Source organism: Centroberyx gerrardi, chromosome 3 (assembly GCF_048128805.1).
Source record: "Centroberyx gerrardi isolate f3 chromosome 3, fCenGer3.hap1.cur.20231027, whole genome shotgun sequence".
Classification (NCBI taxonomy): Eukaryota; Metazoa; Chordata; class Actinopteri; order Beryciformes; family Berycidae; genus Centroberyx; species Centroberyx gerrardi.
The window spans coordinates 14,961,133-14,976,281 of record NC_135999.1 but is presented as its reverse complement, the minus strand read 5'-3'; the positions used below and the strand labels follow the sequence as shown (position 1 = coordinate 14,976,281).

The 15,149-nt window shown below is 43.3% G+C and overlaps 2 long non-coding RNA genes across 2 annotated transcripts; both read right to left on the bottom strand.

The window, feature by feature from the left end:
- Positions 1–8,592: 8,592 nt before the first annotated feature.
- LOC144538501 (uncharacterized) lies at positions 8,593–8,921 on the bottom strand. Its single transcript, XR_013504299.1, has 2 exons — positions 8,803–8,921; positions 8,593–8,723 (listed from the first exon to the last, which is right to left on the bottom strand). It is a non-coding gene; the product is annotated as an uncharacterized LOC144538501 (long non-coding RNA).
- Positions 8,922–10,833: 1,912 nt separating this feature from the next.
- Positions 10,834–12,064, bottom strand: LOC139930288 (uncharacterized). The gene is made up of 3 exons (XR_011785457.2): positions 11,984–12,064; positions 11,688–11,799; positions 10,834–11,401 (listed from the first exon to the last, which is right to left on the bottom strand). It is a non-coding gene; the product is annotated as an uncharacterized LOC139930288 (long non-coding RNA).
- Positions 12,065–15,149: the final 3,085 nt, after the last annotated feature.

Here is a 15,149-nt window from a genome sequence, read left to right as displayed (position 1 = left end):
CATTTTGTTTTATTTAACAATACAATTAAGCACAATACTTCAATGGAATCCAACAAAGTGAATGCAGTTTTGTGTTTTGACATGATGATCGTCCTAACACAATATGAGAGACGTATTCTGCTGTGAAGCTAGAAAAGATCCTATTTATCACAAATGAAACGATGCAATGGCACGCATTAGCCGGTGTGAACGCATTCTCCCGTCTCTTGTTATTTCTTGCGTTTAATTTCGTGGGTGACGTCAACAGTCACGGGAATCCACCTTAAAGAAATATTGAGGTCGTCATTCGAGCCCTTGGTGGTTCCCTATTGTGTTTCCTTTATGTTCGGGGGTCCGTAACTCCACAGGGAGCGCAGTATTTACGACTCTTTTCCCATGTGGCTTCTACTGGGAGCCCAAAGTTATCCAGGGTGCCACAGGTATCTGTGTTTGATCTGGTTTTCTGCTTTTAAGTTACACACACAAAATGTTTTTCACAAGATTTATCCCAAGTTAAAAATCTCTCTGGAATAAAATCTAGGTTACAATCCAGCTTCAACTGTTATTCTCAGAGGCTTTTTACCCTGACTTGACACATTTACCTGGGATGTAGTGTGCAGACATTCTTTAGTGTTGCTGAACCTACAATCACTGTTATATGATGGCCCATTCCTTTACACACACACACACACACAATCTCATGAAGTAAAGTTGAAACCAAAGCAGTACATTATACACAATTGTTTTTATTAAAAAGTTTAAAATGTTATTCATTAAACATTTGAAGTGCATACATGCATTATAAACACTTTAGGAATACCATATGTCAATGCTCATCACAGCTGTTTCCAGCTCTTTGGTCCATAGAAGGAGGGTGTTTATCATACATAAGAGAGATGTTGGGTTAGCTTCCTCTCCCCTGTTTTCCCATACTTATTGTGATATTTGGGTTGACAGTAAAGACGTATTGGCTTTTGAATCAATAACTATGTGCTGCCATAACATTGTGTGATTTATATTCGCAATTATTCCATGTGAGAAGTGAGAAGTCAGTCATGCAGGATATCTGAGGGTCCGTTGAAGCTGGACTTGAATTTGAGCGTGGCTGTCTGTGTGGCTCTTCTGAGGGAGACAGCTTCATACACATGACTGTCTTTGGCTGGCGTTTTCACGGTGTCCCATAATTGTATTCCATTTTGGGGTCCATCCATTGTGTTTGGGCCACACACTGCCGTTGCCCCGTTTTCAGATTTTCTCTCCTTGTCACCCTCATTCTTGTGCTTCTGCCTGTAATGAAAAAAAGAGTATTTAAGGCATTGCTACGAGAAATACAGGATTAGGCTAAAGCCATTGCTAAGTAACTTTGTGTGTGTGTGTGTGTGTAGGAGTAAGGTTGCTTGGGCGAGTGGCCTCCTGAGTTCAATAATAGCTGAAACCTCTTAAACAACCCTCAACGTCCACCTCTCTCTAAAGTCATGGCAGCCCGTCTCAAACAGCACTCATGGCACTAAACCTCCTCATCGTTAGTGAGATTTATGCTTCAGCCTGTTTTCCCCTGGACTCCTGTTCTGTGTGAATACACACCTCTGGCACTAATCACACACACTCTCTTAACTGCCACCTGCTAGCTCTTTAACCGGGTTTTAGTCCCATGTATCACACAGCCTTAGACTGCTCATAACTTCTCCTATACACACACACACACGCACACACATGCATGAGTGCACATACAGTCACACAGGTGCAGATGATCTGGCTGGTTTCAATTTGACTGGAGAAACCAGTGCCACATCCTTGTGTGTGTGTGTGTGTGTGTGTGTGTGTGTGTGTGTGTCAGAGAGAGAGAGAGAGAGCCTGCCTTACCTCAGGGGAAGGGTACTCTGGAGTGCAGTGGCAGGCAGCGTCTGTATGGGCAGTGGTGTCTGTGATATTTTCGCCTGATGTTCAGGAAATCTGCAAAAAAAAAAAAGGATTTTGAAATGTGATTTTGCTGAATCATGACACTGGACGAGCAGATTGTTTGATCACAAATAACAAATCCAGCTGCTATTTGTGTATAAAACAGGTGAATTTTCATTTAGCCGAAAAAAGGCACCAACGCCAGTGGGTTAGACCATAACTGGCGCAAGGGATATCATATTGTGCAAATCAAAATTAGTTTTAGGAGTAAAAATCAGATGTGGCACTCTGATCTGTAGATGTAGATCTGTTTCTTCAGCCGTTATTTTTTCACTAATGTATTATTTTGAAATTATTAAAGTCGAATTACCTTAACTAACCCTTTCAGGCTCTTGGCCATAGAACAGCTCACTTTCGAGGCATGGGTTTTATTGTTTGAAGCCATTAACCAACAGCAGTGCGGCCCCTTCTAATAAACCAGGAAACATAGACCTAACACATGATTATTTTAAACGTCCCTAATAAATCCACTATTGACTCCCGCAGTTCACAGGCTGACAGTGAAGCACAGGAAGAGATAAACCACCGGATGACTTTATGACTCTCTCCCTCTTCCTCCCCCTCTCCTCCTGTATCTCTGAAAGAAATGTTCTCCATGCCTAAAGGTAGGCTTCTTTACACTTGGTCGCGGGCACTCCTGCTTCATGTCATGTTAATCGAGCTCGGGCATTTGCATGGCGTTTTAACACCGTGATTAACAATAGCGCGCCGGAGCGCCTTCCAGCCGGGGACAATAGACGCGCTGCGGCTGCTGCTCGGTCCCCGGCGGCGCTGCCCTCCCCGGCCTCCCTCTCTCTCCTTCCTCGCCTCTCCTCTCCTCTCCTCCATCACACAGACCTAATCATGTCAGAAGCCTAAAGCCTCTAACAACAGCTGTTTCTCTCCGCCGCAAGGCCAAAGAGATACCCAAGCCTTGGTTTAAGCGCACTAGGCGCACCTGCTGAATGCGTGCGACGACTACCCGCCCGACGCGGAGGTTTTATGCGCACATTAACTTTTCGGCAGGCGGTACGGTGAACATGATGTCTATTAATTTTTTAAATAAAAACTAAAACTTGTATCTCACATAGGCAGTTTGCCGGTTTGGACTGGGTGGCTGTCTGCCCATAGGAGCAGGCTGTAGACTTGCATAGTTGGAAACCCACTGGCTGAAATCTGCCTACAGACTGTTAAAAATTTAAAGCGACCGTAATTTATACAGCTGGTCAGTTAAATCACAACCACACCACACCACACTGCGCTTAGGTCTATATTGAGTCAGCCTGTACTATAGCAGTGTAGTCCATCCTGCTTGATGATGACTGACAGGCCAAAATGACTCTCACATGTAGGAGAAGAAATTGGCAAGAAGTCACTGCGGCCCATCTGGCCCCCAGGTTACAAAGACGACTAAATAAGTAATCATGTCTTGATGTATCCAACTTAATCAGCAATGCTACCCCTCTATTAAGACAGTTAGAAGTTAGAGGTGAAACTCCTTACCTGGTCTGACAGAGGAGACTGAAGCCAGAGCAGCAGTGAGCAGCAGCAGCAGGTAGAGCAGGTTGAAGATCCTCATGGCTGGGCGGCTTTGGAGGAGCCTTTAACGATAATTCTCAAACTTTCCGAGAGGTTGGAGATCCGTTTCTCGCTCCAGCAGCACTGAGCCTCTTCCACTCTGGGCTGACGCTGTAGCGTTTGTCCTTCTCTCAGTCTGGTTCTGTTTCTTTCGCTCACACACTCTCCCTCCTTCTCTCTTTCAGTCTAGAGGCCGCGGGAGAGTCAAATACACAGCAGTCCTCTTTTCTCAAGATAATCAGTGTGTCCCTGAGGAATGTGTGTGTGCCCAGTGTGTGTGTGTGTCCAGTGAGAGTGTGTGTCCAGTGTGATTGTCTCTGTGACTGAGAGCAAAGTGACAAAGGTGCCTCTCCCCCCATTGCCTTTATACAGCCTTTTAGAGGGAGGGAGGGGGGGGCATGGGGGGGTACAGCTCACACACAGCCCCCACCTCAACCCCCGACACACACACCCACGCACACACACACACACACACACACACGCATGCACATACTTCTGCATTGCACATATTGACCCCACATGTAGGGGGTAATTCAAATGACAGGAAGCCCCCTCCCTACCTTCCACTGCCCCTTTAACACACACTCTCCTGCTTCATTTTCTGTGTGTGTGTGTGTGGGTGTGTGTGTGTGAGTGATTGAAATAGTAAAAGAGACACTCAAAGACAAAGAGAGACAGTTGACAGTTGAGTTGATATATTGATTATGGCAAAGACGAAAAGAAGCTGTGTTGAAAGTAGCAGGCCCTTCAAGACAGAGAGCAGAGAGCTAATTCCCTCCCTCCCTCCCTCCTCCCCAGGTCACCCCCTGCCCCCGCTCCACGGGGACACACATCTGGGGCTGAGGGGTGAGGGGGGGTGGAGGACCCAGGATTTCGGGGTAGGGGTCCTCAGCTCTGATTGTCTGAAATCCAGCGATGCACTGAAACTAACTAACGATAGTCTGGCTCTGTCTAAAGAAACTGTCTGGGCCGCTGTCTGGTGTGTTCTCCTGTCTCTGCCTCTGTTTGTGTGTGTGTGTGTTTGTGTGTGGTTGTGGGTTGTCCCTTTCTCTCATTGGTCGAGTGACTAAAACCTTGAGTTATTGTGTCTCCAAAAACAAATCCTTGATGTGTCTGTTTATTGAGAATACAATATTTTTAAGGCCAGTATTTGCTCTTCAGAGTCTTCTGTAGAAACTCAATCTCTGCTCTTAAAATGAGCCAGAGAGCAGAATAAAGAGCTGTATCAGTGCACTTAAATTTGTTAGTGCCTTGCTTGTCAGGCGGTGGCACACCAGAGACTTGCAACAGGTAGACCGGTTCACCAGATGCCACTTAGCGCCAGCTCTCCGGCAGCCAGTGGCTTTGCAAAGTGTGGGACTCATTAGCGTGTCTGCTTACGGCTGTCTCTGCGGACTGAGACTCTCCATTCAGCACCCAGCTAATGAATTAACACATTAAGATGAAATGTCAGCCATTACATGTGAATGAGGATTAGAGAAGCAGCAGGACACTAATGGACCGGAGGGCTCAAAATGGTCGCAGAGACTTTGAACAAGCATCTGGACCATCAACTCTATTTAGTCCTGAGAGAAAGAGAGAGAGAGAGAGAGAGAGAGAGAGAGAGAGAGAGAGAGAGAGAGAGAGAGAGAGAAAGGCCACAGTCTTGCCATTGTGGGTTTTAGTGGTGTGTGTGTGTGTGTGTGTGTGTGTGTGTGTGGGTGTCATTACGTCCTTGGAAATGTTAGTTTTATTGTTTTATGATGTTTGCAAAAATGTTGCTTGAAATGACAGAGATTCCTCATGGATTTGGCCAACATACAAACACACACACTCGCATACACACTCGCATGCAGTCGTCCTCCTGCAAACACAGCCGAGGTATGTGGTTCATTCCATGGCAAGCTGCAGTTTGCATATCAGCTGCTATTGTCTTTTAAAACTTTTATTTTCCCTATTTGCATATGCTAATATCAGACCAATTGTCATTCAGAGCCACCTGGTATCCAGTGCCCACTAACTGGTGCCAAACTTCTCTCTATCTTTCTCTCTCTCTCTCTCTCTCTCTTTCTCTCTCTTTCTCTCTGTTTCTTTCTGTTTCCCTTTCAAAACAGAAGCAAGTGTAGAATAGTATAGAAATCTCCCACCAGGTTTTCTGTCTGCCTGAGTAAAGCATGTTGTAATATTTGCTCTTCCTGGGGATTATACGTCTTTACAGGGATTACCCAGCCTGCTCAAACACTCCCTACGAGAGGGGCACGGGCACACACAACCACACACACACACACACACACACACACACACACACACATACACACACACACACAACCACACACACACCCCAAATTCTCCACACACAGAGGCTTACCTCCCAATAGGCTGCTTCAGTTCCTTGGCAGGCTCTGCTTGGGTCAATATGCCTTACACTCTTACTCTTCACTCTAATATGTGAATATTGTGATCAATTCAATTCAATGAGCTTTATTGGTATGAAGTACTATTCAGTATATGGTGCCAAAGCTTTGGTAATAATCGATAACGATAACAGTTATAATATGTCATAATGATGTCAATATTAAGTAAAGAAGGTTATATCATACAGAAGTGTAGTATAATAGAAAATATAGTGAAATGTATCAAATACAAGAAAATGTAATCAGTGAAGTTTGTATGCTGTGTAATATTTATTTATCTGACTGACCTCCCCTCCAGGATCATTTCACTCTAATCTGTTATTGGGACTCTTTGGGGATGAGGAGTAAAAGGATTACATGTAATGGAATGGCAGTAATCTGAGTATTAAAAATGGTAACTGTAATTTGTTATATTTAACAAGAAAAACAAATTCAGATTCAAAATCAGATCACAGGTGCTTGTGAAACCGCTGATGATTACAAAGTTAAGTGTCCCCCTCACAGTGGAATAGTACGCTTTGCCCCAGGCAAGTGTAAGCACATTGTTTTACACCACTTCTGTAGTTTTAGATCCACTCGGCATAACTCAGGGAAACAATTTAGGAGAGTTGGACTGCAGAGCTGGTGTAGAAGTCTGTTACGGCGTTATAGAGCGGTCACGGTTGTCATCGTCTCTGTAGTCGCTGTGATCTTTACGACTACGGAGGAAGCTTCGTCCTCTCCTCCCCTCTTTACTCTTTCCTTGCTTCCTCTGCCGTCATCTCCTGACCAGGTCGGTTGGATCCACAGATAAAGAACTTCCTCTCTGATAAGACTCTCCAGTAGAAAATACAATGTCTTTGGGTTTTGGGGTATTTTTCCCACAGGAGCCAACAAATTGCATATGTGAACACACTTTTATATGTAAAAATACACATATATGTGTAAATACATATACATAAACATACTGTATATGCATACATGTACACATACGCACATGTGGCGAGTGGAGAGATGCTGGATGAGAGAATGAGGGGCAGAGATGTTATGTGTCATGTTGTCTGACTCTCTATTGGGTGTAGTCCATTATGGTGTGTGTGTGTTTGTGTGTGTGTGTGTGTGTGTACGAGTGTTGATTGTGATCTGATGGGTCAGTTCGTTGTCCATCGTTAGAGTGAGAGTGCTTCTGTTGTCATGCCATAAGGCCGTCAGTGTTAATGAGGGCCGCAGCCAGCTAGGGGCTTAATTACTCTTAAGACCCGTTATCTACAATTGCTCAATACAGGCCCCAATGGATGCATATACACATGAACACCAGCGCACACCCAATACACACACAGCCCATCAGCACACATCACACAAGGTGAATCGCAGCACAAATGAGCCGGGCGTTTTTCTCCTGCAGTCCTGTGCAGATGAAGATAGAATCTCTTGCTGCAGTTGATTAACTTAATCTTCATTCTTTAGCTTGAGTTTGCAGTTTAGCGGCGCCTTTTGTGCCCCCCGTGTCGGCCGCTAGACGGCTGACTGCGGAGGGGTGACGGAGGGCTAAGGGGTTAGGGGGCAAACTCAACAGGGAGCAACTTCTAACCCCAGGACGTCGCCCTGCAAGGGTTTTAGGGCCAAAAGTCACTTAGTTTGTTACAAATCTTAACCCAGACACAGTGGCTTCAGTGGACACAGGCGCACACACACACACACACACAAACTCATACTCACACACAACCTTGCTGTGGTTTGTTCTTGAATCAGGAGCGGTCTTACCATTAGGCAAAGGTAGGCGACTACCTGAGGCCCCAGCAGCCAGAGGGTCCCACAAAACACAAGAATAAAACTAATATAAACGTATTTTTCATCAGTTTAAAAGAAACGGATTTACTGAAAAACACATCTCTTTTTGTAACAATAAAAACATTTCAATCTTGAGTCATGGCTACCCCTCCCCCCCCCCCCCCACTCAGTCAGGCTATAGTGGTAGTGGCCTATTCCCCATGACGTCTAATGCAATATTGCTTCTTGACTTTGAGCTTATTTTTCTTGCCAAGAGATGTAAAGAAATTTGCTGCAAGAGAACCTACCCCAAAGACAGAAGAAACAACTGTTCTTAGTGTTGCTGCTAGTAATATTACCACTGCCTCCAAGCTCAGCCCCAGCTTGAAGGTAATGTATAGAAAGGATGGATTGAAAAACGTGAATGTTGGCATTGCCTTGGACCCCCAAATCACTATGTCTGACCCTGTCTTGAACTGTGCATCTTTCTGGCTCTTGGTCACTCGTATCTTAGAATAGTTTTTGTCCATGAAATCGGGGGAATCGTTCAGTCCATGTATGTATGTATGTATGGTGCATTTAGCGATCCTTGCTTTAGAAATTTTCCTCCAGGACCATCAGTGTATGCCATATTAGGTTTTACACCATTTCAAGTTTGCATAAGAGTTTTTCATTTATTTACTGATTGGCCCAAGGCCCACAGACTGTATCATTTATACAATCAACCAATATGCGGCACCACAAATACCAAAAATAAAAGACTACTAGAAAATGCAAATAACCCCACAATGTATTTGCATTGTTACATAACTTGAAACTTTATGCCACTGATTGGCCCAAAGGGTGACTGCATCATTCATGGGGTACGAGATGTTTATTGTTGCCTTGTTTTTATTAGGAAAACCCAGTGTTGAAGAAATTGCTGCAACACAACATGACAAGAAAAGATTCAAGCTGAGTTTGAGTCGCTTTATTTGTGAATACTCCGCTGTACATATAAAAACCTAACTATTATTTATGGTCTCTGTCCAGCTTGCTTGATGATCACTCTCTGTTTTTTCTTAAATGTCCGTTGCGACCCTTTTTCTGAAATATAACACACATGCAGGATCAAAATGCTGATACTTATATATGTGTGTATCTGATTGTGGAGGAGGGTTTTTACCTGGCTGGGTTGGGTCTGGTTGGACGCAGATTGAAGCCAAGCCGAAGAGGGAGAAGATGACGAAGGCAATGATGATGAAGGTTAACTCAAAAGAAGAGAACGGCAGTTCCATCTAAACAACTGCACAACACAAACCAACACAAAACACAAAATAATAAGTACAATCATACACAGAGAACACAACATTTCCACATCAAAACAACAGATGACAGAAAACAGAAACACACCAATAAGGTAAAGTTTACTCTACCATTGTACTTCATTTGTAATATATTTGACCCACAGTAGGCTTACATGAGATAAGAAAAATTTAAACTCCATATGACCCATTTATATTCTCCATTTTACATACAGCACAATGAATTTCCCTCTGAGCAGGAGATAGACCAAGTCCTATCTGGAGATCAGTCAAGCCAGAATTGTTTTTCAGGTGCAGTGGTGTGCTTCTTGCCACCAGGGGGCCCTATGACCATGTAACTGGTTATACTGTTTGGAGAGGTTTTTCCAGATCCGGCCGTCGGCTTTCGGTGGCCCTGAACAAGATTGTTTTTGTGGCCTCAAAACACTCCAACCATAACCTCCAAAATACTCCCACCATGAATAATAACACAACTCCCATGATGTGGCTCTTCTCAGTGGTTGTGGCCCTAAACAACGACATAAAATGTTCATGCCACGTGTCGGCTCTGGGGTTTTTCCAAAGGTGTTCTTTCCATTTAGCTGCTCCCATAGTATATATAATGACCCATTCACCATGGTCCTTGTGCAATGCTGTTAATTTCTGTTTCTGTCTTGTCTAAAAGAAAGCATACAAGTCTTTCTGAGAGTCTCCTCAGCTGACCCAGCGCCATGTCACATCTTATTACAAAATGCTTGTATTTACGAGTAGCTTCAGCCAGCTGTCGTGACCTTCACTGTAACAGGGCTTACTCAGAGGTGAGATAGCGTGTGTGTGTGTGTGTGTGTGTGTGTGTGGTAATGGGTTGTGCGTGTTCTGTCTTTTGGTAGTATCTTTGAAAGCATTTTATACACAGGAGACTCAGTTGCTGCAGTATTACAAGGTTCAGGGGAATTTGTCTGTTTTATTTACATTATTATCTCACTATCTTTATTCAGCCTGATACACTGTGTAGACGTGGCATAGCTGTGCAGCCTGATCTCATATCAAATTTGTTATCATAGTTAGAATGCACCCTAATTTTGTTATGTTTGTTTGTTAGGTTATGCAGCTGGCCGTAATGTAGTTAGAGTATGAATGAAGGGTGCAGAACATTTTGTAAGATATCATATGAACAGTTGTATGAGAAAACACTGAGCTGTGGTAAAATAACATCAGGAGCTATACTGGAATTATAGTGGGGACAAATATATATGTGACTGAATAATGATACATTTTACCATAAATAAAGCATTATGTGAAGTAAAGAATGTGCCCTATTTCTCAGATATTATTGCTGAAAACAAAGCTACCTGACCTACTGGCCTCAATATTGAATCAACACTGTACCACAGCATGAACCAGTATCCAGACTGGATGAGCCTTTAACTGTTGGAAAAACTACAATTCTAATGATTTTTCTAATAAAAAATAGCAACTTTGGTATCATTTATTAGGTTACACCATCCAGTTTTATATTATCACTGCAAGGTTGATAGATTCATAACGGCCAAAATGAGTTGGCCTGTGACTCACATGCTTTTCTCGCTACTAGAGAATTGCCAATTCACACCAGCTTCAGCTGTTGACCCCTCATCTGAGAGACTGAACCCTCCAATTTCTCCAGAATAATTTGAGGACTCGCTCTAATCCTGCCACACCACCTTTTGGTCCTGACCTAGATTTAAGAAAAACCTCTCCAAAGCTTTAGATTCACATCACATCAAAACTGACTCCAAGATAAAAACTTCTTTCTTGTTGAGCCAAATGGGGAAGTGAAATAGACATATTGAGAGAAGGAGGAAAGCAAAGAGAGTACTAAATTAAGGAAAAGAGAAACCCAAGGTTTTATAGAAATTGGAACTTACCAGTGTGTGTGTTGTCGAATCACGGCAGCTAATTGCAGACCCCAGGATCGAAATAAGGTGGCTGCATGTATCCTCACACATACACACACACACACTCACAGAGGACTTGGAAAGGCTTGAGACAGCGTCGTGGCACAGTTTGTTGAAGCAGGGGTTTTATTGAATTATACAGTGTACTAGGCCACTCCTCTTTGCTTCACCCTGGTTGCCAACAATGCGTCATCCTATAACAAAGTACACACAGACGCACACACAAACACACCTACATACACACACTTGAACAGTCTACTAAACTTTCAGCTCGTTACAGTCTTCCCTTTCCCAGCAGGTGAATGTCCAGAGGTCACGTTTCGGACTTTGAGCTGATAACTGCGTAACACACACACACACAAGTCACCGAGGCTTTGGCTGACAAGCGCTCTGAAGGCACCAAACAGAAGGTGAGACAGAATGGGGCCAATCAGCTGTAGTTTCCACAAGTTTGCCTTTCTTCTTCATGACACCCGGCTGTGACAACTTTCTGCCCGGACTCAGACGATAACCAGCTCCTTGGTCTGTGTTTGTCTGTGGGTCTCTGAGAGGAGGAATCACAAAGTAATTGGCATGTCAGTCACCTTGCTTTTCTCCCTCTGTATTCAGTTTGTCTCACAGTGAGGGAGGAAGGTGCGTTTACGCCGCACAACAGGAGCGGCGCTTTTTTTGGGCTCATTGTATTCGTAGGTAATGGGAGAAGATTGTTTGTTGTGATAGAAAAACAGACAAATTAGCACATTGAATAAAGGGGAAATGATTACATATTGACTGTGTTTGTCTGTGTGTGTGTGTGTGTGTGTGTGTGTGTGTGTGTGTGTGTGTCTTACCCTGTGAGTGTGCACATCTCTCATTGAGCATTCCAGTAAGTGTGAAGAGGGCGAAAACCAGGAGAGAGAACATGATCGTCAACACCTCCAGCTCGGTAAACGGAGATGCCATCTACACCCACACACACACACACGCACACAATTTCAACAATACAATGTTGAAGGATGCTGAGAATTAGGTTACCACAATTTTGTTGCCAGTTTGTGTGTAAAACAACTGTACTAAAAAACGGTACTTTTCAAAGTTGCCGTGACATCCGATGACATCCTGAATCAAAAAAAGGACGAACACTTACCCAGAGTGTTTTAGGACTGTGTAGCTGTTGACCATCCATCTCAAAGTGCCTCTGAGGAGACTTTACAGGAAGAGGAGGCACATGTGTGTGTGTGTGTGTGTGTGTGGGGGGGGGGGGGGGGGGGGTGTGAGATCAAGTGGAAACCAATGCTCCATGTGGTCTGACACATGGGTCTCCAGCATCTGCATTCTCTCTCTCTCTCTCTCTCTCTCTCTCTCTCTCTCTCTCTCTCTCTCTGTCTCTCTCTCTCTCTCTCTCACAAGAACTGTGAATAGCTGACTTAGACATCCCCTCTCAAGTTCAAGTGAGCTCATGTTAACCCTAATTATTAATGGGCCCTATGTGTGTGTTTGTGTGTGCATGTGCGTGTGTGTGTGTAACAGTAATGAAAGACACGTCATGACCCCTGGAAAAACGTATCAATGATTACTGGATATATGATCACTATCAGGCGTTGTATTTGCTTTAGTAACTATCAATGTTTGAGAAGGTTTAAATTAGTGCGCATAGTCAAGCACACATCACGTCAAGACTGGGAAACAGAAAGTCTGAAAGTAGCAAAGAGGAAAACTCTCAAATACTAGTTCAGCTTTCTGGGATGTGACCGGCCTCCTGCGGCTGTAAAACGAATCCATTTGTCTGTGTGCTGAAACCTGCACCCATCATGAATAACTTCTAGATAATTTCTGTCTGAAGCTTGCATATCCTAACTGTAGACAGAATAGTACGCATATTCAAACAGAGACCACAGAAAAAGTACATGCCAACTTCCCCCTTTCCACTGTGGTTAAATTGTAATGTATCAACGTGTGTGTTTGTGTGTGTGTGTGTGTGTGTGTGTGTGTGGGGGGGGGGGGGGGGGCATATGATCACTGCTTCTTCTTTCAGCAGTTCAACTCAATGCTTGATGAATACAGGGCCCTTCCTAACGAGCTGTTTGTCTCATCACCACTACACATATGGAAGAATACCGCTGGTTTTGGACAAACACCACATATCTGAACAAAGTACGTTCACTCAGGAATCAAGAAATGAAGGCTTATTGCCCCTTTGTCGTCCCTGTATGTATGCAATGGGGCTTTGACACCCATGGGATCGTGGAACTCATTCAACACGTGAATGAACAGGTAAACGTTCAGTCCAGGTGACGACAAAACTGCAGTTATGTGGGGTTTCCATGACAGCAGCAATATTGTTTTTTTTGATAACTGTCACAGATATTCATTCTGTTTCAGAACATTTTGACCACACTGTAGAAAGTAGAACGTAGATTCTTGTCAGAGTTGTCAGGAAAACCCGGTTGGTATGGAGATGAAGATCAGGCGGAGTCGAGAAAGCAGTTTTCTTCATCAGAGTAGAAAACAGATGATAAGGACAGACCGAGCTCAACTTATAGAGGGTTTACTGTCTACTAACATGGTCTTTACTGAGGACTGTGGTGTTCTAAATAAAGCACAGTGTCACTTCCTAATCTGAGTGTTTCATGGTAAAGAGTAAATAACATGGAACCCATCAGGACTACACACCTGGACAACTGACGGCCGGTGGTAGCCATGGGCAGGGGTGGGCTCAGCCCACTCAAACTGTGTCTTGCCCACCCAATCAAAAGTTAAGAAAACATTTTTTTTTTTGTTCATCCAATGGAAAAATAGCACAGAAAATATCAGTACCCTTTCTAACTTCTGATTGGGTGGGCAGCCTACAGCCCGCCTCCAAAGTCGCCCACTGCCCACCCCCCTTCTCGTCGTGTTCAGGCACAAACACACAGAGCTCTGAAGCAGACCCGTCCGCTGCACAGTGTGGCCTATTCACACCAAATCATATGGAATCAGGCGTTGCGGCACTTCCCGCAGGGTTGTGCGGGGTGTGCGGGGTGTGCGGGGGTGTGGGCGTGTTTATTTGTGCTTTAGAACGTAACCGCTGTGAAACAATCAGAAAATAACGTTTTATTTCTCTGATTCACCGGCTTTCTCACTACCACCGCTCCCTCTCTTCATTCACTCTCTAGCTCGCTCGACCACCGCTGCTCTCTCTCTCTCTCTCCCTCTCTCTCTCTCTCTCTCTCTCTCTCTCTCTCTCAATTCAATTCAATTCAATTCAATAGGCTTTATAGGCATGACATTTGACATGTGTTGCCAAAGCACAATTACAATTATGAAAGACAATGTTAAGGAATGAAATTAACAAAAAATAATGTGAATAACAATATTAGTTAATAGAATAAAATAGATAATGAAATAAATAAATGAAATAAAATAATATATATATATATATGTATATATATATACATATATATATATATAAGTAATATAAGTAAGGGATCATGTACAAAAACAGTAATCTCAGAGAGAGGAGATGCTTTGCACCAGATTTAGCTATAGCGAATTTCCATCAGCAGTCCATTTGCATCAACTCAAATTTATTCGATGAAGGGAAATGAAAGAAAGAGGAATTTGGTGATCTTGGCCCATGAGAAATCAATAACAAATACCTTACGACAAAGTTTTAATTTTCTCATTTCAGGGACACAAGCGGTCCCAGGCCTAGTTTCACAGAGCACTTTGAAGGCCCAATATATATAATGAAGCTTTTTGTTTCTTTGTCGTAGAGCTAAACCAAATACATCATTGGAAAGGTCTCGACCTGGAGAGTAACATATGTCAGTATGAAGATTCTACATGGCTCCTGCTTTGAAATACTGAAACTTTGAACCTTGACCTCGGTGCATATTTGAAGGCTTATAATTCAGCAACAAAAGGGGTTACAGACATGGGACCAACTGTTATAGAGAGCTCTTGACCTCAGCTACCATGTGAGTATAGTCAACAACTGGGGGTGCTGTCAAATATGGGTAAAATATGGTTAAAATTAATTTTCACCCATTTAACAATTAGATATTTAAAATCTGATTACATAAATGTGTTTACCATCTCCTTAAACTCCTCAGTGTACTCTCAATTCAGTATTTACAACTTCCACTTCTAGGAAAATCAATCTGCCCTCCACTGACTCAAATCATAGGGTAGCAGCAAACTTAGAAATGCTGCTTCACTACCTCCCAATTTCCCTGCTTCAAATTGTTCTTTATAAATTAGAATAGAATAAAATACTACTTTATTAATCCCCATGGGGAAATTAATCTTCTGCATTTAACCCATCCAAACAC